This window comes from Oryctolagus cuniculus, chromosome 13 (assembly GCF_964237555.1).
Source record: "Oryctolagus cuniculus chromosome 13, mOryCun1.1, whole genome shotgun sequence".
NCBI classification, from domain to species: Eukaryota; Metazoa; Chordata; class Mammalia; order Lagomorpha; family Leporidae; genus Oryctolagus; species Oryctolagus cuniculus.
Genome location: NC_091444.1, coordinates 89,699,613 through 89,724,812, shown reverse-complemented (window position 1 = coordinate 89,724,812; position 25,200 = coordinate 89,699,613). Strand labels below are relative to the sequence as shown.

The following is a 25,200-nucleotide window of genomic DNA, read 5'->3' as shown; positions in this document are numbered from 1 at the left end:
GGGTCTGGTTTGCTGCAGTTTTTCTAGGTCCTTGAGATGCGCTGAAAGCTCATCTATTTGGTGCCTTTCCAATTTCTTGATGTAGGCACCTATTGATATAAACTTTCTTCTTAACACTGCTTTTGCTGCGTCCCATAAGTTTTGGTATGTTGTGCTGTTATCCTCATTTACTTCCAGAAAGTTTTTGATTTCTCTTTTGATTTCTTCTATGACCCATTGTTCATTCAGGAGCATGTTGTTCAATCTCCATGTGTTTGCGTATGCTCTAGGGATTCCTGAGTTGCTAATTTCCAACTTCATTCCTTTATGGTCTGAGAAGCTGCATGGTATGATTCTAATTCTTTTGGATTTGCTGAGACTTGCTTTATGGCCTAGTATGTGGTCAGTCCTAGAGAAGGTTCCATGTACTGCTGAGAAGAATGTAAAATCTTTAGCTGTAGGATTGAAAGTTCTGTAGATATCTGTTAGATCCATTTGGGCTATAGTGTCGTTTAAATCTACTGTATCCTTGTTGATCTTCTGTCCTATTGATCTGTCTATTTCTGAGAGTGGAGTATTGAAGTCCCCCAGTACTATTGTATTGGGTTCTAAGTCTGCCTTTAAGTCCGTTAACAAATCTTTTAGATAAACCGGTGCCCTGTAGTTAGGTGCATATACATTGATAATTGTTATATCTTCCTGTTGAATTGATCCCTTAATCATTATGTAGTGTCCCTCTTTGTCTCTCTTAACGGTTTTTGTGGTAAAGTTTATGTTGTCTGATATTAAGATGGCTATGCCTGCTCTTTTTTAATTTCTGTTGGCATGGTATATCTTTTTCCAGCCTTTCACTTTCAGTCTGTATGGATCTTTGTTGGAAAGATGTGTTTCTTGTAAGCAGCAAATAGATGGGTTTTGTTCCTTAACCCAATCAGCCAATCGGTGTCTTTTAACTGGACAGTTCAGGCCATTCATGTTCAATGTGACTAATGATAAGTGGTAACTTTGCCCTGCCATTTGCCAAAGATAAGTTCTAATATATGCTTTGAATTCCCTGTGATCTTTTGCTGTGAGCTTTCCTTCCTTTACCTTCTTTCATATTGATGACCGTGTTTCTTTGTTTCTGTGTGTAACACATCTTTAAGCATCTTTTGCAGGGCTGGACGAGTGGCAGCAAATTCTTTCAATTTCTGTTTGCTATGAAAAGTCTTTATTTCACCTTCATTCACAAATGATAGCTTTGCAGGATATAATATTCTGGGCTGGCAGTTGTTCTCTCTTAGTACCTGGGCTATATCTCGCCATTCCCTCCTAGCTTGTAGAGTTTCTGATGAGAAGTCAGCTGTGAGTCTGATTGGATATCCTCTGAGAGTAATCTGACGTTTCTCTCTTGCACATTTTAGGATCTTTTCTTTATGTTTCACTGTGGAGAGTTTAATTACAACGTGTCGTGGTGAGGCTCTCTTTTGGTCGTGTTTATTAGGGGTTCTGTGAGCTTCCTGTACTAGGATTTCTCTGTCCTTCTCCAAACCTGGGAAATTTTCTGCTAATATCTCACTAAAATGGCCTTCTAATCCTTTATCCCTCTCCATGCCTTCAGGAACTCCTAGAACCCGAATGTTGGTTTTTTTAATAGTATCCTGAAGATTCCCAACAATATGTTTTAGATTTCTAATTTCCTCTTCTTTTCTTTGGTCTGACTGTATCCTTTCCTGTTCTCTGTCTTCTAAGTCGGATATTCTCTCTTCTGCTTCACCCATTCTGTTTGTAAGGCTCTCTATTGTGTTTTTCATTTGATCTATTGAATTCTTCACTTCCGTCACTATCCCAGTTTCCTGTTGTACTAGTTGTTTCGTTTCATTTTGATTCCTCCTTAATATTTCATTTTCACGAGAGAGATTTTCTATCTTGTCCATTAAGGATTTCTGTAGTTCAAGAATTTGTTTTTGAGAACTTCTTAATGTTCTTATCAATTTTTTGAGATCTGCTTCTTGCATTTCTTCTATGTCATCATCTTCATAATCTTGAATTGGGGTGTCTTTTTCATTTGAGGGCATCATGGTGACTTCTTTGTTTTTATTACCTTGGGTTTTGCGTTTGTTATTTGGCATATTGGAGATATTTGGTTTCTTCACTGTGGTGCTTTTTCTTGTCATACTATGACTCTAGATTAAGTGGACTATCTGTTTTTGATGGAGCCTTAGGGCTTGAGATGGGTGTGGCCTGAGAGCTCTGTTTGGTGTGCCAAAGGTGACACTCCCAGGTTAGGCGTGGTAAATCTCTCTCTCTCTCTCTTTCTTTTTTTTTTGATTCAAAAGGGAAGTTATTCTGCACAGCTGAACGAAGTTGGAGGTAGTTAGCAGGCAAATGATATACCCACAGGAGCCAGAGATCAGAAGCTCTTTCCCAAGGACCACACAGGGAATCTGTTCGGCCCTCAGAGTGGGCTCAAATTCTCCTTCAGTCTCCCACTGGGTTGCCAAAGTTATGGAATTGTAGCGTCTCTGGAGAGTGCTCACGTGAATTCCGTGAGTTCTCTCCCCCACCGTCTCTTTTTTCACAGTCTCAGTTCAGTAGCACCACAAATTTACTAGGTCCTAATCTCCTGTTAATTTGCCCCGCCCAGAGTCAGGTTTTTCTGCTAGGCTCAGGGCTGGTGCAGACCTAAGGTCGCTCTGCTTATGACGTATGTCCAAGATGGTGCCTGCTCTTTGTCTTGCTCGCCCTTGAGAGGTGAGCGGAGAGAGAGAAACCCGTGTCCGTACCAGTCACCTTTTTTTTTTTCTCTCTCTCTCTTCCAGCTAGCCTGGTGAAGTTTCCCCCCCCGGGGGTCGTTCCCTCTAGTCTCCTCTCTCCACTTGCCTGCCGGTGTCTCGGGCTATTGAGGTTCGGCTCACCTCGCGTTCCAGCGCTGTTGTGTTGAGTCTGCCGCTGGTGTCCCGAACTGTGGGCTCCCCCACTCTCCACGCAGGTCCGCTCCCTTTCCAGCGCCGATGTGTGGACTCGGGGCCCTGGACGTCCCAAGCCTGTCCGCTGTTGTCTGTGGCACGCACTCCCCTTCGAGCACTGGCACGCAGACCCTGCGGCTTCCTGCGGCTCGGTCCCGTGGCTCGGTCCCGCGGCTTGGCTTCCGCGTGGTGGGCGACCTTGTTCTCCCAGTAGGTCCTCTGATTCATGGCCACTCGATCCAGAAGAGTTTCCTCTGCAATATTTTCCTGGTTCTTTTTTTCTGAGGCTACCGTAACTCCCCTTTTATTAAACTAAATTTTCCTGGACTATCGGTGCGCGCCCTCACTATTCCGCCATCTTGGCTCCGCCCCCCCTCATGTAGGATCTTTGTCCTTAGTGTGCTGTACATTGAGATTTAATGCTATAACTAGTACTCAAACAGTATTTTTCACTTTCTGTGCGGGAGCAAAATGTTGAAATCTTTACTTGATGTATGCTAAACTGATCTTCTGTATATAAAGAGAAACGAAAATGATTCTTGATGTGAATGGAAGGGGAGAGGGAGTGGGAAAGGGGAGGGTTGTGGGTGGGAGGGACGTTATGGGGGGGAAGCCATTGTAATCCATATTCTGTACTTTGGAAATTTATATTCATTAAATAAAAGTTTAAAAACATCAGGGAACACATTTCACTGTGACTCATGACGTAAAATTTGTTAAGTTTATGAACTCAAAATTGAGATGTAAATATCTTCTACCTCTGTTGCTGTCAGTGATAGCTTTGTCCTAAGGCTGAGCAAAAGTGGTTTGTCAGTTACTCTGGAGAAATTGTTGTTTTAATCTGTGAGCTGGTTGGGATACATGATGAAGGAAACATTAACTTTTCAAATGTTTGGACTTGCTTGGTAATAATAAATATGTCACAATTGTTTACCAGTACTTTCTCCTGCTATTTTATAAATTATTAAAGGAAGAATGCAGTCCCACCTGTTGGCAGATTTCTTTCTGTAAAACTGGTGATTTTTGTTTCTTTCTGGCAAGCAGCAGTTACTGCTTTGTTGGTGAAAGTTGGTGTTACTACTGAAACATATATATAAGATTGGCAAACTGTAGACGCTGTGGCTACAGAACTCCAGAATTTCTGTATCTTTATTGAGCTGTCCCTTGTTACTACTGCTCATTATTCTACTCTCTCATATAAACCCTATGACCAAGAAGAGGAAGAGTGCTCATGCTTTGATTCCTGCCTTGCTGTGTGGGATGTTTCAGATATTAGAGGTATTTCTGAAAATGTTAAGGCATGTTGGCCAGAGGACATCCTAGTAAAAAAAATTTCCTCAGAATCAAGATCAAAGTGAACATACAAGCTGGTTATCATCACCATCACAAGATGCAATGTCTGTTGCCTCTTCTATGCCACCTTCACCTGTGGGTCACTACCAAGGGTTTGAATACACTGTGACTCCCTAGACAGCACCTACTACGACCAAGCTGTCTGATGAAATACTTAGTGATCTTACAGAGGAGAAGAAAGAACCTTTAGAGAAATCTGTGGACTCCAAAGCAGTAAGAAAAAGCAAATTGTGTTAGAACCATGATATTCCATTTTCTGGTATCTCTTATGGAGCAGGATTTTTTGCTTGGGACAAGCCATAAATTATGGAAAATTCAAGCATGATAATAGTGGAAAACCCAGTACAAATACTGGATTTACATATATGAGATTTTTAAGATTTATTTTTCATTTATTTGAAAGGCAGAATTAGAGAGAGAGGAGGACTGATACAGAGAGAGAGATCTTCCTTGCACTGGTTCACTCCCCAGATGGCTGCAATGCCCTTGGCTAGGCCAGGCTGAAGCCAGAATCCCAGAGCTTCTTCCAAGTCTCCCAGGCAGGTAGCAGGGGCCAAAGTACTTGAGCATTTTGCACTGCTTTTCCCAGATTATTATATGTTTTTCTAAGATGACTGTATATATTTTCTTTGCTTTTGAGGACAGCTTCTGGGGTGATTGGATTTTTTTGAAGTCTTCACAAGCCAGCCAGAGCCTATGCTTTCTTCACAAAATTCAGAATTTTAAGCTATATTTTATTTGAAAGGTAGAGAGATAGAGAGAGAGAATTTTGCATTTATTGCTTCATTCCCCAAATGGCTGTAACAGCTGAGGCTGGGATAGTCCAAAGCGAGGAGCCAGGAGCTTCCTCTGGGTCTCACACATGAGTGCAGGGCCCCAAGCATTTGGACCATCTGATGTTGCTTTTCCAGGCAATTAGCAGAGAGCTGGATGGGAAACAGAGTAGCTGGTGCCCATATTGGATACTGACATCGCAGGTGGAGGCTTAACGTACCATACTACATTAATGGCCCCTATAAATGAGTTTTATATATTGTCAGTAGTCTAAATTTCCTAGACTTAGACTTGATTTCTTAACATTAGAGTATCACATACTCAAATGGTAGAAAATGACTTCAACTAAATGCTCTTAATGTTAAATTACTTTAGCAAGAGGATGGACATTTGTAAAAATGTTCCCTACCATGCTACATGCATATAACACTCTAATATAAACAAAGCATAATTAGGAATGAAAATTAATAATTATGTGCCATATAAGCTCACCTAACAATTATTTCTTTTTTTTTTTTTGACAGGCAGAGTGGACAGTGAGAGAGAGAGACAGAGAGAAAGGTCTTCCTTTGCCATTGGTTCACCCTCCAATGCCGCCACGGCTGATGCGCTGCGGCCGGCGCACTGCGCTGATCCGATGGCAGGAGCCAGGTGCTTCTCCTGGTCTCCCATGGGGTGCAGGGCCCAAGCACCTGGGCCATCCTCCACTGCACTCCCGGGCCACAGCAGAGAGCTGGCCTGGAAGAGGGGCAACCGGGACAGAATCCGGCGCCCCAACCGGGACTAGAACCCGGTGTGCCGGCGCCGCAAGGCGGAGGATTAGCCTAGTGAGCCGCGGCGCCGGCCACAATTATTTCTCTACTTCATAAAAGCTGGAAAGGTTTCTAAGGAAGTGAATTTAAATCTGGTCTTGAGTGATCGAATTGCCTAGAACCTCCAGCGCAATATTGAATAGAAGTGGTGAGAGGAAACATTCCTGCCTTGTTCTAACGAATTCCATCCTTATAAATATGTTGAATTGTGTTTGAAATCTAGAATATAGTGGGTTTTTTTTTTGAGAAATGTTGCCTGTAATCAAGATGGCATTCAAATTTCTCAACATTTATTTTCTTGAATGATTCTTTTCCCTTGTAGTTCTGTCAGTGTTTGGCTACATATATTTGAAAGGTTATTAGTAGCATAAGCACTTATGAATGTTATGACTTCATAATTAACCATCCCCTTTATAACTGAAAAATACACTCAGTGTTAATCATATCCTTTCTTTTGAAACTGATGCTGCCCAACACTGATATAGGACCTCTTCTGACTAGTGTTAATAGATGGTCCTTTACTTCTCTTTTTTTTTTTTGAAGATGTTTGTATATTTATTTTAGAGGTAGAGATACAGTGAGAGGGAGAAGGGAGTGAGAGTGTTGGTTCATTCCCCAAATGGCTGAAATGGCTGGAGCTGCGCCGAACTAAAGCTAGGAGCTGGGTCCTTCTTCTTTGTCCCCTATGCGGGTGCAGGGGCCCATGCATTTGGGCCATTTTCCATTTCTTGCTCAGGCCACAGCAGAGAGCTAGACTGAAAGAGGAGCAGCTGGGACTAGAACTGGGGCCCATATGGAATGCCAGCACCACAGGTGGAGGATTAACCTGCTCCAGGGCTCTGGCCTCGGTCCTTTACTTTTATCACATAAGTATTTAACACATATTCATTCTGAGTAGCATACATTTGTGTCTTGCTTTGAAATTTATTTTGTTAAGCTGGACATTTAAGGAGGTTTTCAAAACATTTACACTTAATTAGAATATTTATATGGTTGGATTTAAGTCTTACATTTCATTATTTCTGTTATATTTTATCATATACTACTTTTGGTACACTTTTCCTTTTATTGATATTTGTGATTCCATTTGTATTTTGTGGATGTTTGGAATAGCTCCTTTTTGTTATCCTGGTGAGTGATTTATACTTATGGTACATGTTTATCTTATCATAATCTACCTTCAAACGATTTTTAAAAGATTTATTTATTTATTTTAAAGAGTTACACAGAGAGAGAAGGAGAGGCAGATAGAGAGAGGTTTTTCATCCACTGGTTCACTCCCCAATTGGCTGCAATGGCTGGAGCTATGCCCATCCAAAGCCAGGAGCTTCTTCTGGGTCTCCAACATAGGTTCAGGGGCCCAAGGACATGGGCCATCTTCCACTGCTCTCCCAGGCCATAGCAGAGAGCTGGATCAGAAGTGGAGCAGCCAGTTCTCAAACCAGCATCCATATGGGATGCTGGCACTGCAGACGGTGGCTTTACCCACTAAGCCACAATGCCTGGCCCTCAAATGATTTCATAACATTCACAATCTGATTTGTGAGTTTAGTACAGAGAAGAAACATATGTGATGAATCAAAAGCACTGACCCTTTAAAAAGTGAGCTCTTTTATTCTTAGTCAAATGTACCCAAAAAGGAAATTGTTTTATTGTAGCTTTAAACTGAGTGCACACACACACACACCATTCACACACACAATCAGCAAGTCTCCAATCCATTGAACAAAGTGCATCAACGTACCAGTTTAATATTACTGCCATAAAATAGACCCTTTATTTAAATAACAAATTTAATCTAGTGATTTATTTTTGACCAAAAATGGCACATCTTTTGAAAAAGATGCAGGTACCATCACAAAGCACAAACAAGTGAATAAGTTACACTATCTAGGGAATTAGATAAGAAATGGCTCACTTATCAAATTAAACAGAATTGAATCTAGCTTGAGTTACCATGTCAAGAAAAATATGGAATTTTTAAGAAATTGAATGTATATAATTTCAAATAGATTTCTAGTTCTTTCTAAATGTGTATACCACAACATTATGCATAAAATCACAGATATTTAAATATCTTTGGGGCCGGTGCCCTGGCTCCCTTGGTTAATCCTCTGCCTGCAGTGCTGGCATCCCATGTGGGTGCCGGTTTTAGTCCCAGCTACTCCTTTTCTGGTCCAGCTCTCTGCTATAGCACAGGAAAGCAGTAGAGGATGGCCCAAGTGCTTGGGCCCCTGCACCTGCATGGGAGACCAGGAGGAAGCATCTGGCTCCTGGCTTCAGATTGGTACAGTTCCAGCAGTAGTGGCCAACTGGGAAGTGAACCAACGGAAGGAAGACCTTTCTCTCTGTCTCTCTCTCTCACCACTGTCTATAACTCTACCTGTCAAATAAATAAATAAATAAATAAATCTTTAGTTAGGAAAATGTGAATAGATAATAACAATAATTGCTAACATTTATTTTATACAAGGTGATGTTTCCAGCATTTTGTTTCCAGAAAAAAGCAAATAGCTCCTTAAAAGGAAATGGAACTGAGGCATGAAGAGGTAAGTAACTGGTTTGCCCAAAGATATATAAACATGAAGTGGCAAAGCCTTAGACTTGGCATGATCTCAATGAAAGCCATTTTTTTACAAATTCAATGTTTGGTCTATTCCATACATCCACTAAAAGGATTTACTATCAAATGATACTTTCTGGTAAAATCTATGGAAACTGCAGATGAGTATTACTCCAAACCAAATACTTGGGGCCAGCGTTGTGGCATAGCAGGTAAAGCCATCATCTTTAAATTTAACATGCCTTGTTAGATGAGTGTACTTTGTGTAATTCTTCTTGTCAGTGAGTACACTTTAGAAACTGATTACAGAGGCCAGCACTGTGGCACAGCAGGCTAAAGCCCCAGCCTTTGGTGATGGCATCACATATGGGTGCTGGTTGAATCCCGGTTGCTCCATTTCTGATCTATCTCCCTGCTAATGCACCTGGGAAAGCAGCAGAGGATGGCTCACATCCTTGGGCCCCTGAACCCATGTGCAAGAACTGGAGGAAGCACCTGGTTTTTGGCTTCAGATCAGCTCAGTTCTCTATGTAACTCATTCAAATAAATCAAAATAAATCTTTTTTAAAAAGAAATTGATTACAGCAGGCAACATATATGAACTTGTATTTTAGAAAATATGTCCTTTAGAAAAATTTTAGACCTAGTGAGCTAAAGAAAAAGAATGTGGTACAAATGTGAATGTTTGAATAAAAATCTATTTTTCATGAATGCATGGTGTTATACAACACAATAATATATCATTGAGAACCAAAAGTAAATTGGACTATCTCGATTTGAAATCTAGGGACAAAATGTCCTTTACTTTTCTTGCAGAGACTGTAAATAGTGTTGTGATATCAAACTCATTCTAAGTTTAGATATCCCATGGGCAACTTTGATCTAATGAAAACAAATCTGTTGGATCATTTACCCCATATATCCCACTACCTTTCAAAGAATATATCTGTCATAATATATCAAGAAAATGAATTTATGCCTAAAATGCAAGTTCAACTGTTACAAACTGTTCAGCAAAATTTAAAATTTTATGTTTTTAATATTCTGGAATGGAATATTTTTCCTTGCTTCCCAATAAAAACATGATACAGTTTAATGTCTTGAGAATAAGAACTGAGAATATATAAAGGGAAATATATTTTAAGAAGAGAATTTATAATGCTCAGAGAAAATGGAGATCCTTAAGTGAATATGTTAGGACACTGAAATCTCAGCTACCTTCTCAAGAATTAAAGAGGAAAAATGCTGAAAGAATATTTAAATAAAGGCAGGACACAGATGCAACAGACATCAATGAAACGTTTCTAGTCACAAAAGTACTACAGAAACATGTAAGGAGAATCATATTTTAAAAGTTGAGAAAATTACTAAACCAATAACCAATTTAAGGAAATTATCACAGGACCATTCCTTATAGAACATACAGAACTTACCAAGATACTAAGAGGATATTGTTAAATTCTTAGAAATAAAAATGTGACTCCAGAGTTCAAAATCTGTTACATTTTGAAAATCAGTCTCCCAAAACAAAAATATAGCATGAAACAGAAAAAAAAAAAACTACATAATTGAATAAGTTGATTGAATTTCTGAAAAGCCAAACCAACCATGACAAAAGTTCCACAAGTAAAATTTTGGGCCCAAACATGTGGAATATTCTAAATTTTTAAGAAAGTAAAATAAACTTAAATTTCCCAAGTTCATTTTAAGTGGAAATAAACAGAGAATATATTTAAATTACTTTTGGGAAGCCAGTGTTGTATATATGATGTACACAATACCAGGTTATAAAATTAATGAGCATTTGTTTCATAAACAGGTAATATTGTAAGGAAAATATCATATGAATTCAACAATATAGGAAAATATCATAGGCCAATAACAAGCAAGACACATTAAAAAATGAAGAGAATTCCACATTGTCAAACAAACCCTGTAAACCATCCAGGTAGGTTGAAAATGTGAAGTAATTACATGTTCATTTAGATTAATTGTTAGAGCATTTAACAAAATTCAGTATCCAGATGGAAAGAAAAGATCAACTTCTGGCAACATTGCAAAAAAGAGTGATTGCCTATATATGATCAAGATTGTCTAAAATGGACTAAAACAAACTACCTGAGGTAGGCTCAGTGAAAGCTTTTCCCATGGGAACAGACCCAGACATGCCTGACTTCTTCCCCACCTCTCTTTTTTTTCTTTTTTGACAGTCAGAGTTAGTGAGAGAAAGAGAGAGAGAGAGAGAGAGAGAGAGAGAGAGAGGTCTTCCTTCCATTTCTTCACCCCCAAATGGCCGGTGCTGTGCCGATCCAAAGCCAGGAGCCAAGTGCTTCCTCTTGGTCTCCCATGCGGGTGCAGGACCCAAGACCTGGGCTATCCTCCACTGCCTTTCTGGACCACAGCAGAGAGCTGGACTGGAAGAGCAACCGGGACTAGAACCCAGTGCCCATTTGGGATGCCGGTGCTGCAGGCAGAGGATTAGCCTAGTGAGCCGTGGCGCCGGCCACCCCACCTCTCTTAATAGGGAAATCAAACAGCAAAAACGAACCACAAGCATCAACCCTAAACAAATCAGCAACTCTGTCAATGTACCCAGATGACACCATTACTTACAGACAATCCAGTGTAATCCCGAACTACATACAATTGACAAGTGAGGGTAAAAGATCACTGGGTAATATATCATGACCCGGGCGTTCCATGTGGGTGCCAGTTCAAGTCCCGGCTGCTCCACTTCCCATCCAGCTCTCTGCTATGGCCTGGGAAAGCAGTGCAAGAGGGCCCAAGTGCTTGGGCCCCTACACCCACCTGGCAGACTGGAAGAAGCTCCTGGCTCCTGGCTTCAGATCAGCACAGCTCCAGCCATTGTGGCCAAGTGGGGAGTGAACCAGCAGATGGACGACCTCTCTCTGACTCTCTCTCTCTCTCTCTCTAACTCTGCCTTTCAAATAATCTTTTTTTTAAAATGTCATTACTAACAGCAAGAAACACATAGAAAATATTTAAAAAGACTAGAAAACACGCATCTACAAGAGAAATTAACCAAGAGGATTAACCATGCAATATCTTTAAACATTGTTAAAACGAACATTACAGAAACTTCCCAAAAGAGAAATCGTTCGGGATATGAAGAGACACAAAGACCAGAAGTTGATGAGCTGCAGTTAGCGGTGACTCACCCGGAGCCGGCTTCTGCAGCTCCTGGCGAATGCTAGAGGTCCGCAGAACCCAGCAGGATCACAGAGGCCACAGGGGGTGGCCTCAGACCCCAAACACAGCCTGCACGCCCATCACCTAGCAACAACCTCCCCACGCCCCCTGTGCCAGGGAGCATGCTGATTGGCTATGGCTTTTGTGACGCCCCTCATGCCCATTGGCTTTTGCCACTGGAGCAGTGAGTGTGTGGGGCCAGGTTTCCCAGAAGGGGCCATGGGGCAGATGGATCCTGTCAGAACCAGCTACAGAGAGACCTGGACTTCCCCAAAGTGAGCTCTTCCACCTGTGGACCCCACCTCTGAGGGCTGGGCTGGCTCCGGACACGGGCGACAGGACCTGTCCCTGCACCAGTGACCTCGGCTGGCTCCACAGCCCCCTCTCCATCTCTGTGCACGCAGTCTGCCTCTCCCAGGTTGTGTGGAGAGGACGGAGGGAGATCGGGGAGAGTGGACTTTGCTGTGGTGGTTTGTTGAGGTGAGGCCAGCTCCAGCCTTCATGTCCCATTGTGCCTGTGTTACCAATTAGCTAAACGTGGGCTGGAATGCGTGCATGTTTTCCATTAGGTACACCATTTAAAGTAAATTCTCATTCTTCTTCGAAAATTATGTAACATTTTATTAAAAATCACCTTTATAATCAAGTAAGGCCAAACATTTGAGTAAATAGTTAAAATGCAAATCCAGAAAACAAAAAGAAACACAATCATTATTTCAGTCAAGTCTTTCTGGTATAGAAAAATGTGTCCTTGATGCTAATTTGACAATTCCCATGCACCAGAATTGTAAACGCAAATTACATGGAATTAAGCAAAAATAACCCAGGTGTGGAGGGCTCTAGATAATAGGCTTATAAAACAAAATCTTGGAATCTGGTGCTTCTTTTTTTTTTAATTTATTTGACAGGTAGAGCTATAGACAGTGAGAGAGAAACACAGAGAGAAAGGTCTTCCTTCCGTTGTTTCACCCCCTAAATGGCTGCTATGTCCGGCACTACGCTGATCCGAAACCAGGAACCAGGTGCTTCTAGGTCTTCCACGTGGGTGTAGGGGCCAAAGCACTTGGGCCATCCTCCACTGCCCTCCTGGGCCACAGAGAGAGCTGGACTGGAAGAGGAGCAGCCAGGCTAGAACCAGGCGCCCATATGGGATGCAGGTGCCACAGGTGGAGGATTAACCAAGTGAGCCCTGGTGCCAGCTCGGTGTCTCTTTTTGATAAAATAGGCAACAAATGCTATCAGTTGTTGTATATGGGGAAGATAAGTACTTTGAGAGGAAGTAAATGATGGCTTCTTGCTCATAAGGAAGGTGGGGGTGTCAGAAATATGGCATCATTGATAACATATTTCCATTTCTAAAACATCTTCCCTACAGGTCCAGCAACTGCTCAGGTGTGGGTGTAGATGGTTGAGCAACAGACAGTCCTGCCTTCCTGATTCTCCATAAAGATACGGGTACGGTTCATCTTCATGTTTGCAGTGGTTAAGAGTTTCAGGGCATACAGTGCATGATCTTGATTTTGAATGTATTTTTCAGTGTTTGTTTCTGTCTAATGTCATGTGAAAAGTTTTTGCAGTTTCTTTTTTATCTGGTGTTAACATTTCAGCCATTTGAATCAGGTTTGCTGCTATTTCTACACAAAAGCTTCATTGCCAGCTGTAATACATTCAGAACACTTTTCCCAGGCTGTTTGTTTCCTGCTAACATCTTGGGTCCTGTAAAACCTTTTGGGTTATAGACTATGCATGTATAAATTCTGTTATCTCTGGGGTGTTCTTTGTGAAATGTCAGTATTATGTTCCTCATGCTTGTATGTTACTGCAAGACTTCATTTAACTGGGCCACAATAACCAGTGAGTAAAGAATGTTACAGCTGTGACAAGGGAATGAGATGCGCTCTTTTGATCAGGGGACCCTTGTGCAGCATTATGTACTTAGATGTCTGAGTAACCTCACAAATGGGTTTATTGGACACTTTTTGTGAATACTTTGTTAATATTCTTGCTTGGGTTTTGATTAATGATAACTGCCTGGTAAGGCATATTGTCGGGTCTCCCAAAAAGAGTCCAGCTACTCACCGCATTGTTAATTACATTCTTCAGCGGAGAGAATCATTCGTCATGGAAAGGCTCGATGTGCAATTCCAATAACTTCAGAGCAAACTCTCTCTAGAAGACAATCAAATATGATATAATTGCACTCAGCTTCCTCTCCCATGGGTTGAATGGAAGACATGGGTGAGGGAAATGCACCTACATCTATAACACCAAGACTGGACTCTCTCGCCTTCACTGGAGCTGTGATTCCCAATCTTCTTACCAATACAGACCCTATTTCTTTCTGCTTCCCCTCTCTCCCTTCCATTCTCATTCTAACAAAAGCAGACAGTGACTTTACTGGAAACATGGATCTATCCTTCAACTTTTCTTTACAAAAAAATGAATTGACTATGAACCCATTCCATCATATATTTACTCATACTTATATTACCATATAAGTATGCATACAACAACAAACCTAAATTATCTAACATCTTCTCTATTTCATATTACATGGATTTGATCTTTTATGAAAAAGCTATTTTTATGTTTCCAAGTTAGTTGCCTTATCTCTCCAAGGAAGATGAGCACATTTAGACTAAACTGGTTTGCATATTTTCTAGGCTGCTTGTTATTTTGTCTGATGACCCTCTGGTTTATTGGAACCTCAACTACGTGCCAAGACATGTTCTTTGTATGAGTACACAAAAGAACAAGGTTGAGAAACATTTTCTCAGGTATTGACAAGAACTTCTCACAGTGCTGTGATCTGCAATCCTTGTTACAGAAAAGTCAAGTTTATAAAGAAATGCTGAGGTTAGAAAAGAATGCCTGAAGGAAAGAGCTAAATGCAGCTCTCAAACACATAAGCAGGGCTGCTACATAGAGTAGTTTAAGGATTTGCCCAACGTCACACAGCTGATAACTGGTATGGGGAAATTCAAGCTCCATTCCTGCTGATGCTGATAGACTAGTTCTTTTGTTTTTAAGATTTATTTCATTTGTTTCAAAGGCAGAGACAGAGAGAGGGGTATTACATTCAATGGTTCACTCCTCGCATGGCCACAATGTCTGGAGTTTCATCTAGGTCTCCCACATGGGTGCAGGGGCCCAAGGACTTGGGCCATCTTCTACTGCTTTTTCAGGCCATAGCAGAAAGATGGACCATAAGTGGAGCAGACAGGACTCAAAGTGGTGCCCATATGGGACGCTGGCACTGCAGGCAGTGGCTTTTCCCACTACACCACAGTGCTGGCCTGATAAACCAGTTCTTTAACGACAAGGATAGTAATTGCAATGATTCATTGAGTGCTTCCTAGGAACCAGGTGCAGATTCATTGTCAGTGACTTGGCTTAATAGTGAAATTACCCAGATTGTATGTGTCTACACAGTATGTTAACTCAGTTATAGTGTAAATGGATGCTTGATGAGCCTAAAGGACATGATGAGATTTTGACAGAGGATTGGGGACTGAGGACTGGGCCTGAGTGGAGATTTTTAAAGAGAACATCTGTCAGACATTTGGGGAGTGAACCAGTGATTGGAAGTCCTCACTCTCTTTCTCTCATACATAAATCTTTTAAAACTCTAGGTAGAATTTTCACCTCCTGTCCAATCGCAAAGGTTGGAGGATGGGTGGCAGAAGGCTGTAGGATCTGCCTGTTGCTAAGGGGACGTAATGGCAGAGGACCAAAAGGACCTTACCCTAGAACACCATGGTTTTGTGCCTGTTCTTATCACTATGCTTCTTCTCAGGCAGTTTTATTCTATTTCCAGTTATGAAACATGTGTCTGTCATCTAGAAACTGGGAGTTCTGCATCAGCTGCACAAACACTTTACTCGGGGCTCACTGGTTCAGGTGTTCTTCATTCTCCTGCAGCCTCTGTGCTGCTCCAGGGAGTCCTGCCAACATTATTTTGATAAGTACATCTCTAAAGCCATTTAAAATAATTTCTGTGTTTAGAAATGAAACAAGATCAGTGCTGTGGCTCACTAGGCTAATCCTAGGCCCTACACCTGAATGGGAGACCAGGAGGAAGCACCTGGCTCCTGGCTTTGGATTGGTGCAGCACACCAGCCACAGCAGCCACTTGGGGGGTAAACCAATGGAAAAAGGAAGACCTTTCTCTCTGTCTCTCTCTCTCACTGTCTAACTCTGCCTGTCCAAAAAAAAAAAAAAAAGAAATGAAATGAAGTCATCATTACTGGCTGACTAGATGCCTATTTAAATGACTTACTTACCTTGACTTAATTACTGATCTCCCAGTTGGAAGTTAATACATAATTTAAAAAGATTTTATTTGAAAAGCAGAGTTACAGAGAAGCAGAGGCAGAAAGAGAGAGAGGTCTTTTTATCCACAATCTCACTCCCTAAATGGCTGCAATGATCAGAGCTAGGCTGATCTAAAGCTAGCAGCCAGAAGTTTTTTCCAGGTCTCCCACTTGGGTGCAGGCACCCATGGTCTTAGACCATCTTCTACAGCCTTCCCAGGCCTCAGCAGAGATCTGGATCAGAAGTGGAGCAGCCAGGACTCGAACCGGCACCCACATGGGATGCTGGCCCTGCAGGCAGTAGCCTTACTTACCCTCTATGTCACAACACCAGTCAGAATATGTAATTTGTAAACCAACACTATCTCTTAAACTCTAAAACACTGCTGTCTGGCTTCTGCATAAAAGCCCCTTAAGTGCCCTCTACAAACCACTACTTCTTTACCAAGGTATCCCTGATACCAGCACTTCTTGCACCTGAATTAGCATTTCTGCTGAGCAAGTAACTGTGCACTTGGATTGCAACAGGTCTTTTAAGTGCATAGAATTTTTTTTTTATGTAGTAACACAATTTTTATTGAAGATGGTAGGAATACATAAGGGAAAATGAGAGTCATCTTTGGTGTTGGGAAAACTGGTATCCATACGCAAAATAGTAAATTTGGGTCCTTATCATACAACTTACTCAGAAATCAACACAAAAATGATTAAAGACTCAAGACCTGAAACTGTAAAACTCTTACAAGAAAACACGGAAGAAATGTTCTTTGGTTTGGTCTCGGCAATAATTCTTGGATATGATTAAGTGCATAGAATTTTTTTTAAAGATTTATTAATTTGAAAGTCATAGTTACAGAGAAATTTCGATTTGCTGATTCAGTACCCAAATGACCAGGTTGAAGCCAGGAGCTTCTTCTGAGTTTCCCACATGGTATAGGGGCCCAAGCACCTGGGCCATCTTCCACTGATTTCCCAGGCAAAATAACAGGGAGCTGGATCAGAAGTGGAGCCAGGACTCAAACTGTTCCCCTATAGGATGCTGGCACTGCAAAAAGTGGCTTAACCCACTGTGCCACAGTGCCGGCTCCAAGAATTTATTTTCAATGACTGTCTATGTGGCACAGCAAGTTAAGCTGCCATATGCTGTTCTGCTTCCTGCTAATACACCTGGCAGAAGGAGATGGTTCAACTGCTAGAGCCCCTACCACCCCTGTGGGAGACTTCGATGGACTTCTGATTTCCATCTTCAGCCTGGGCCCGAACTGGCTCTTGTGGTCATTTTGGGAGTGAACCAGAAAATGGAAGTCTGTATCTCCCCTTCCCACTCCCCTTAACGGCCTTTCATACAAATAAATAAATAAATAAATAGGTCAGCGCCACACTCAATAGGCTAATCCTCAGCCTGCTGTGCTGGCACACCAGGTTCTAGTACCAGTTGAGGTGCTGGATTCTGTCCTGGTTGCTCCTCTTCCAGCCCAACTCTCTGCTGTGGCCCAGGAGTGCAGTGGAGGATGGCCCAAGTCCTTGGGCCCTGCACCCACATGGGAGACCAAGAGAAGCACCTGGCTCCTGGCTTCGGATCAGCATGGTGCACAGGCCACAGCACGCCAGCTGCAGTGGCCATTGGAGGGTGAACCAAAGCAAAAGGAAGACCTTTCTCTCTGTCTCTCTCGCTCTCTCACTGTCCACTCTGCCTATCAAAAAAAAAACCAGAATAAATAATTTTCTTTAAAAATTATTTTGAAATCCATGCACCATTTTTGTATGATGGGCATTTTCCATGAACTTTTTGAAAACTGTTCACATGCATAGATTTCAATATTTGTTGGACAAATTAAGCTTATCTTTTAATTCCATTTTCCACAAACTTTTTGAAAATCTCATATATGCTTTTTTTTGACAGAGTGAGAGAGAGACAGACAGAAATGTCTTCCTTTTCCATTAGTTCACCCTGCAAATGGCCGCTACAGCTGGTGTGCTTTGCCGATCTGAAGCCAGGAGCCAGATGCTTCCTTCTGGTCTCCCATGTGGGTGCATGGTCCAAGCACTTGGTCCATCATTCACTGCCTTCCCAGGCCACAGCAGAGAGGTGGACTGGAAAAGGAGCAACCGAGAAAGAACCGGCACCCCAACCAGGACTAGAACCCGGGGTGCCGTGCTGCAGGTGGAGGATTAGCCTAGTGAGCCATGGCGCTGGCCTCATATGCACTTTCAATGCTATTTTTCTGCAAACAGCACATATATTTGCTTTTAGTTCTCACAAAACACGACTGCATTTCCTTCCTCATGCTGTCATTCCAGTTGTAGTTTCTTCTTTTCTGCACTTGTAATCTGTCTTGCACTTTCTTCTCATCTCAGTCTATCCTATGTGAGGTGATCAGATCAGACTCCTTGGAGAACAGTTTATCTTGTTACTCTCTTGTACAAAAGTGGTTAAACAAAAAGCAAAAAAGACATCCTCATACTTAAGAATGAGGTATGCCTCCTAAGTAGTGGTTTAACCTGCTGTACCACAGTGCTCATCCCTGACATTTTATTTGATATTTCTGTGGCATTTTGAATTGTTTTACTTAAATTCATTTGTTAGAGCCAGTGTTGTGATGCATTAGAATAATCTGTTGCCAGTGATGCTGGCATCCCATATGGGCACTGGTTTGCACCTCAGCTGCTCTACTTCCCATCTAGCTCTCTGCCAGTGCATCTGAGAAGCAGCAGACAACCCAAGTTCTTGAGTCCCTGCCACCCTGAGGGAAACTTGGATGGAGTTCCAGATCCTGGCTTTGATCTGACCCAGTCCCAGCCATTGTGACCATTTGGTGGGTGGACCTGCAGATGGGAGATCTCTCCCTTCCCCCCTCCCTGTCTCTCCTTCTTTATAACTCTGTCTTCCAAATAAATAAATATTTTAAAAATATTTATTTTTCAATATTTTTTCTCCCTACTTTCTAGTACACCATCCTCCCTTGTGCTGCTGCTCTCTGTCGACTTATCCTTCTCAGCCTCTGACTACAGCACAGCCACCTCTCCAATGCTGACATCTTCTGACACATGTTTCACTCTTCTGTTCTCTCTAAACTGCAGACTCTGCTTGGACAACCCAACTAACTCATGCGTAGACACACACACACACCTGAGGACTCTAGAATCTTGGATTTCAGGTCAGAACAAACTCATTTTCAGATAATTGGTGAAAAAACCAGTCTGGAAGCCAGGGTGTAGCCTTGTGGTTCAGATGCCTGTGTCTCACATTGGAGTTTCTGGGTTTGATTCCCAGTTCCAGCCTTGACTCCAGCTTCCTGATAATGCAGACCCTGGGAGTTAGCAAGTGATGGATGACTCAGATGATTGGGTACCCTGCTCCTGGGCCAGCCCTGGCCACTGTGGACATTTGAGCAGTGAACTAGAGGGTGAAATCCACTTCTTTGTCTACTTGTCTCTTTGCATCTCAAATTAAAAAACAAAACAAAAAAAGTATGTCTATATCTTCCATTAAAATAACTTCCTCAATGGCTAAAAGTAGTTTCATTGTTAAAGTTAGCAAAAAAAATGCTTCTTGGTTGTAAATGATATTTGAATACTGTATAACTGTAAATCAGGTTTCCATAGTGGATAAGGAAGAGAAAGATAAGAGCAATAATTTTTACTTCTGGCTTTGGTGCTTCTTTGTCACATAACTGTGAAAAATTCATTTAAACTCATGGAGCACAAGTTGAGTATCTTTAAAATTATAGGCTCATCTAGTTGAGACAAGTGGCATAAAGCTGAGAGCCTTCCTTGTTTCTAAGCCAAAAGAGCTAAGTGACATTTGAAAGTTATTTTACCCCTCTGGTTCCTTCTCCCTTGTGAAATAAGAAGTTTGTCTTTATATTTAAAGGATTTATTCTACACATTATGGTAAGGTTTGCGTGACTGTCAGGTCTTCTATACTTCTACTGTATTATTAGCAGTTGGAACTGAAGATGAAATGCTAAACATAGAACTGCTAGGACTGGGGCCCATGCTGTGGCACAGTGGGTTAACGCCCTGACCTGAAGCACCAGCATCCCATATGGGTGCCAGTTCAAGACCTGGCTGCTCCACTTCTGATCCAGCTCTCTGCTATGGCCTGGGAAAGAATTAGAAGATGGTCAAAGTCCTTGGGCTCCTGCACCCACATGGGAGACCCAGAAGAAGCACCTGGCTTTGCACCAGCACAGCTCTGGCCCTTGCGGCCAATTGTGGAGTGAACCACCAGATGGAAAACCTCTCTCTCTCTGCCTCTCCCCTCTCTGTAACTCAGACTTACAAATAAATAAATAAATAATAAAATAAAATAAAAGAACTGCTAGGGCTTGTAGCTCTATTAGGACCGATGCAAAAACATTTGATACATGGGAATTTTTAAAGTTAAAAGAGAAACACTGAATTACTGTTCATAATCAGTATAGTTACTAAAATTCTTAATTATAATCACTGAGTATTGGTAATGTAATTATTTTTTTAAAGATTTTATTTATTTATTAGGCAGATAGAGTTAGAAACAGAGAGAAAGGTCTTCCTTCTGTTGGCTCACTCCCCAAATGGCCACAACAGCCAGAGATACACTGATCCAAAGCCAGAAGCCAGGTGCTTCTTCCCAGTCTCCCATGTGGGTACAGGGGCCCAAGCACTTGGGTCAACCTCCACTTCCTTCCTAGGCCACAGCAGAGAGCTGGACTGGAAGAGGAGCAACCTTGACTAGAACCGGCATCCATATGGGATGCCAGCACTGCAGGCGGAGGATTAAACAGTGTGCCATGGCACCAGCCTCAGTAGTGTAATTACTGATAGTGTACTCCTAGTATTGTATATTTTAGTTTACATGATACTTAGATTAGATAAAAATACAGGTAGCAATAGTTATTGCTTCTCTTACTTTTCCTGGATTGGCTCATAGCCCATGTCAATAAACCTTAATTTTTTTAAAGTTTTATTTTTTTGAAGGAGTTACAGAGAGAGACACATAGAGAGATGTTCCGTTTGCTGGTTTACTCCCCAAGTGGCTGCAAAAAGCTAGAGCTGGGCTGATCCAAAGCCAGGAGCTTCTTCCAGGTCTCCCACATGGTTTCAGGGTCCCAAGTATTTGGGCCATCTTCTGCTGCTTTCCAAGGCACGTTAGCAGGGAGCGAGATTCGAAGCAGAGCAGCTAGGACATGAACCAGTGCCCATATGGGATGCCAGCATTGCAGGTGGCGACTTTACCTGATATGCCATGGCACCAGCTCTAGCCTAGTGGAAGAAGTCTAATCTTGAGCTACACGTATGTTTGAAAAACATCCTAGTGACCATTTATTTACAGCAACAAGCTTGGTCATTCATTAGTAATCAAAGCAGGAAGAAGTCATGTGATATTAGTGTATACATATATTCATTTCTACTTGAATTAACATACTCTTGAAAGATTTAGTTGCTAGATGTCTATGCTTGTTCAGAAAATGATAAGTAAATTTTCTTTAGAAGATTATTAGTGAAGAAATTTAGCATATGTTATACACATTTTTCATATTTTCTTGAGGAGGATAGGATACTTATTATTAATCCTAGGGGCTGGCACTGTGGCATAGTGGTCAAAGCCACTGCCTGCAGTGCTAGCATTCCATATGGGTGCCAGTTTGAGACTCGGCTGCTCCACTTCCGATCCAGCTGTCTGCTTTGACCTGGGAAAGCAGTAGATGCAGACCCAAGCCCCTGAGCCCCTGCACCTGCATAGGAGACCCAGAGGAAGTTACTGGCTTCTAGCTTCAGATCAGCACAGCTCCAGCCATTGCAGCCAATTGAGGAGTGAACCAGTGGATGGAAGACCTCTCTCTCTGCCTCTCCTTCTATCTCTGTGTAACTCTGACTTTCAAATAATAAATAAGTAAATCTTTAAAATATTATTAATCCTATGTATAAGTGATGGGATAAACTCAGAGAGGTTAAGTGACTCATTCTAGGGCACATATCTATTTATTGGTGGAACCAGACTTAATTTATTGTTCTGATCACAGAGACCATAGCCTTGGAATAAAGCTAAAAACAACAAAAAGCATTTTCTAGGTTTACTTCTTTGCATGCATCCTACACACTATTGGAATGAAAGCTATTTCAAAAATCTTTTGTCTGCATGTGCCGGAAGATGGCCCAGACGGCATCCAAGTTGGTGCTGTTTGTGTGTCTGGGTAACATTTGCCAGTCACCCATTGCAGAAGCAGTTTTCAGAAAACTCGTGACTGATCAGAATGTTTCAGACAATTGGAAGATAGACAGCACAGCCACATCCACCTGTGAGATAGGGAACTGTGGGCAAGAGTTCATGTGGAGTCAGGGCGTGCCCATGAGCCACATGGCCCTGCAGGTCACCAAGGGAGACTTTGCCACCTCGGACTACATACTGTGTAGGGATGAAAGCAACCTGAGAGATTTGAATAGAAAAAGTAATCAAGTTAAAAACTGCAAAGTTAAATTTAACTATTTGGGAGCTATGATCCATAAAAACAACTCATTATTGAAGATCCCTATTATGGCAATGAGGTGGACTTTGAGGCTGTATAACATCAGCATGTATGGTGCTACAGGGCCCTCCTGGAGAAAGCCCACTAGGCCTGAGGGGTCCCCACCAGCAGCCGCGTGCTCAGATGCTAGGATGTACCCCAGGCCTCACGTGTCTTCCCAGGCCTCACGTGTCTTCCATTGACTGCTTATCTTAAAAAATAATTGTTGATGGAAATCAGTTGTACATGCAGTATAATAAATAAAGATCTTAAGCCTTCTTAGACTAGTTGAGCCTTCCTCTTTGCCCCAATTAGAAAACCGGGGGACAAACACCACAAACAGAGCAGAACAAATGCAGCAGCAAAATCAGACTCGGAGCCTGGAGTCAGAGTCCAAGGCAGTGTTTCATGGAGGCAGTGGCCTCTGAGGGAAGCACGGGTGTGGGAGGTACACTCTATCCTCCTGCTGTCCTCCCCTCGTCCCACACCCCTTGGTGGAGCTGGCCTATGAGAAGTTTTACTTCACATACCCAGAGTGCACTCTTGTATATTGGGAGGCACGAAAGAAAAGTTGATGGAATCAGCACCTTTCACACTTGCTGATTTTTGTTTATTTCTTGAGGCCCTCAGCTTATTTCCTCCTACTTGAGCCACTTTATTTCTGAAATATATTTATATACAGAAGAAGGATGCTTGAATGCTGTCTCCCTTTGTTGAATATGTCTGTGTTTATACCCATGTCACCCAAATGCCAAACGCAAATTGGTTTAGGTGGGAAAATGATCTAAAAAAGTTTAATTATGTGATCCAGAATGGGAAGCGAGATACACAGCAGACTCATAGAATGGCAGATGTTCTAAACAGCACTCTGGCCTCAGAATCAGCCCTTAAGGCATGCTGATCTGGCTGAAAAGCCCATGAGAGTATTTCAGGCATGGAAAGCCAAGACACTCTGGGAAAAAAAAATGTCCTAAATGAAAGATCTCCACGAGTGAGATCCCAGTGGAAAGAACAGGTCATCAAAGAAGGAGGTACCTTTCTCTGAAGGGAGGAGAGAATTTCCACTCTAACTACGACCTTGTCTAAATATGATCAGATTCAGTGAACTCAAAAGGCTTCCATAGCCTTGGCAACTCCTGACAAGAGCTAGGGTGATTACTGATGCCATAAACAAGAGCGTCATCTTGTTAAGTCAACAACAGGAGTCACTGTGCACTTACTCCTCATGTAGGATCTCTGTCCTTCATGTGCTGTACATTGTGTTTTAATGCTATAACTAGTACTCAAACAGTATTTTTCACTTTGTGTTTCCATGTGGGTGTATACTATTGAAATCTTTACTTAGTATATGCTAAACTGATCTTCTGTATATAAAGAGAATTGAAAATGAATCTTGATGTGAATGGAAGGCAGAGGGAGTGGGAAAGGGGAGGGTTGTGGGTGGGAGGGAAGTTATGGGTTGGGAAACCATTGTAATGCATAAGCTGTACTTTGGAAATTTATATTCATTAAATAAAAGGTAAAAAAAGGAAAAAAAAGTTCAATTATGTTGATGAGATTCAGTATTTGCATGATAGTATTTCTTTGTTAGATTTTAGTGAGTTTATAACAAATATAGATCATTTCTGTCCTTCATATAACTAATTCTAAACTTACACGGTTTGTGTGCCAGAAAAAATAGTTTTGAAAATAAACTTGGGAGTTAGAAAAATACAACTGAAAAAAAAAATCTTTTCTTATCAGATGATTTACTTTCCATAGAATCCTACAACTATAAAACTAGATCTATCTTGGAGATCTGGGCTGGCCATCTGTGTGTGTGTGTGTGTGTGTGTGTGTGTGTGATAAGACAGTTTCTATTAATCCAGAAAAATCAAAATTTTATTTAATTTTTTGCTAAATAAATAAAATTTTGTTCAACATTTGTTCATACAATACTAAATACCTTTTAATGCATAAGAACGTCACAAAAACAGATATTAATGCAAACATAATCTCTTGGATGACAATATAACCTAAAGTGGTTCATACAAACCTTGTTTATATTATAATTGATATTCCCAATTTTTCTTTGCTGTTTAAACTTTTTTTACGTAATACTCTAATCACATTTTTTGACTTTGCTCACACACATTAAGTTTTTTGTGCACTGTACATTTTCTAGAATACATTTTTTACAAAAATCTATTTTCAGTAAACTGGGGAACAGCAAGCAAAGCATATGAGATTGGCATAAGGACTTCTGTGGAGTCTATAACGAGGAGTCTGGGTTTGTCTGTGTACAGGATGGGCCAGACTGAAAAACTTCGAGGATGGAATTGATGGGCTCAGGTCCAGATCAGCTCTAGAACATGGATTCAGGGTCATGTGAGGAGTGGATATATTGGTCATTGTGTGAAGGGGGATGTTTGACTGTCAGGAGAAAGTGTGTAATTCTAATTAAATACTCAAAACAGGAGGAACATAAGTTGGAAAGAGGCTATCAACAGAGCTCAAAGCAGCAGCCAGCAGAAATCCAGGAGTATGGGAGGTGAGTAGATAAATTAGTCAAGGTCTAGTATTAGTGCTAGGTTTATGAGGTTAATAAAAAGTAAGTTAATTCAGTATGAGTACCAGTGATACTAAAAAAAAGATGACTGATACTCTGTTATAAGGTCAGGGTATCCATATAAGCAACAGACCCATAAACATACAATTAGGGTATGTTTTCCATAAAGGAATAAATTTTCCATAAAGGGATGGATACTTATTTTCCTG

The 25,200-nt window shown here is 41.5% G+C and overlaps 1 pseudogene; it reads left to right on the top strand.

Moving 5' to 3' along the window:
• Positions 1 to 18,909: 18,909 nt before the first annotated feature.
• LOC127488517 (low molecular weight phosphotyrosine protein phosphatase pseudogene) lies at positions 18,910 to 23,850 on the top strand (annotated as a pseudogene).
• Positions 23,851 to 25,200: the final 1,350 nt, after the last annotated feature.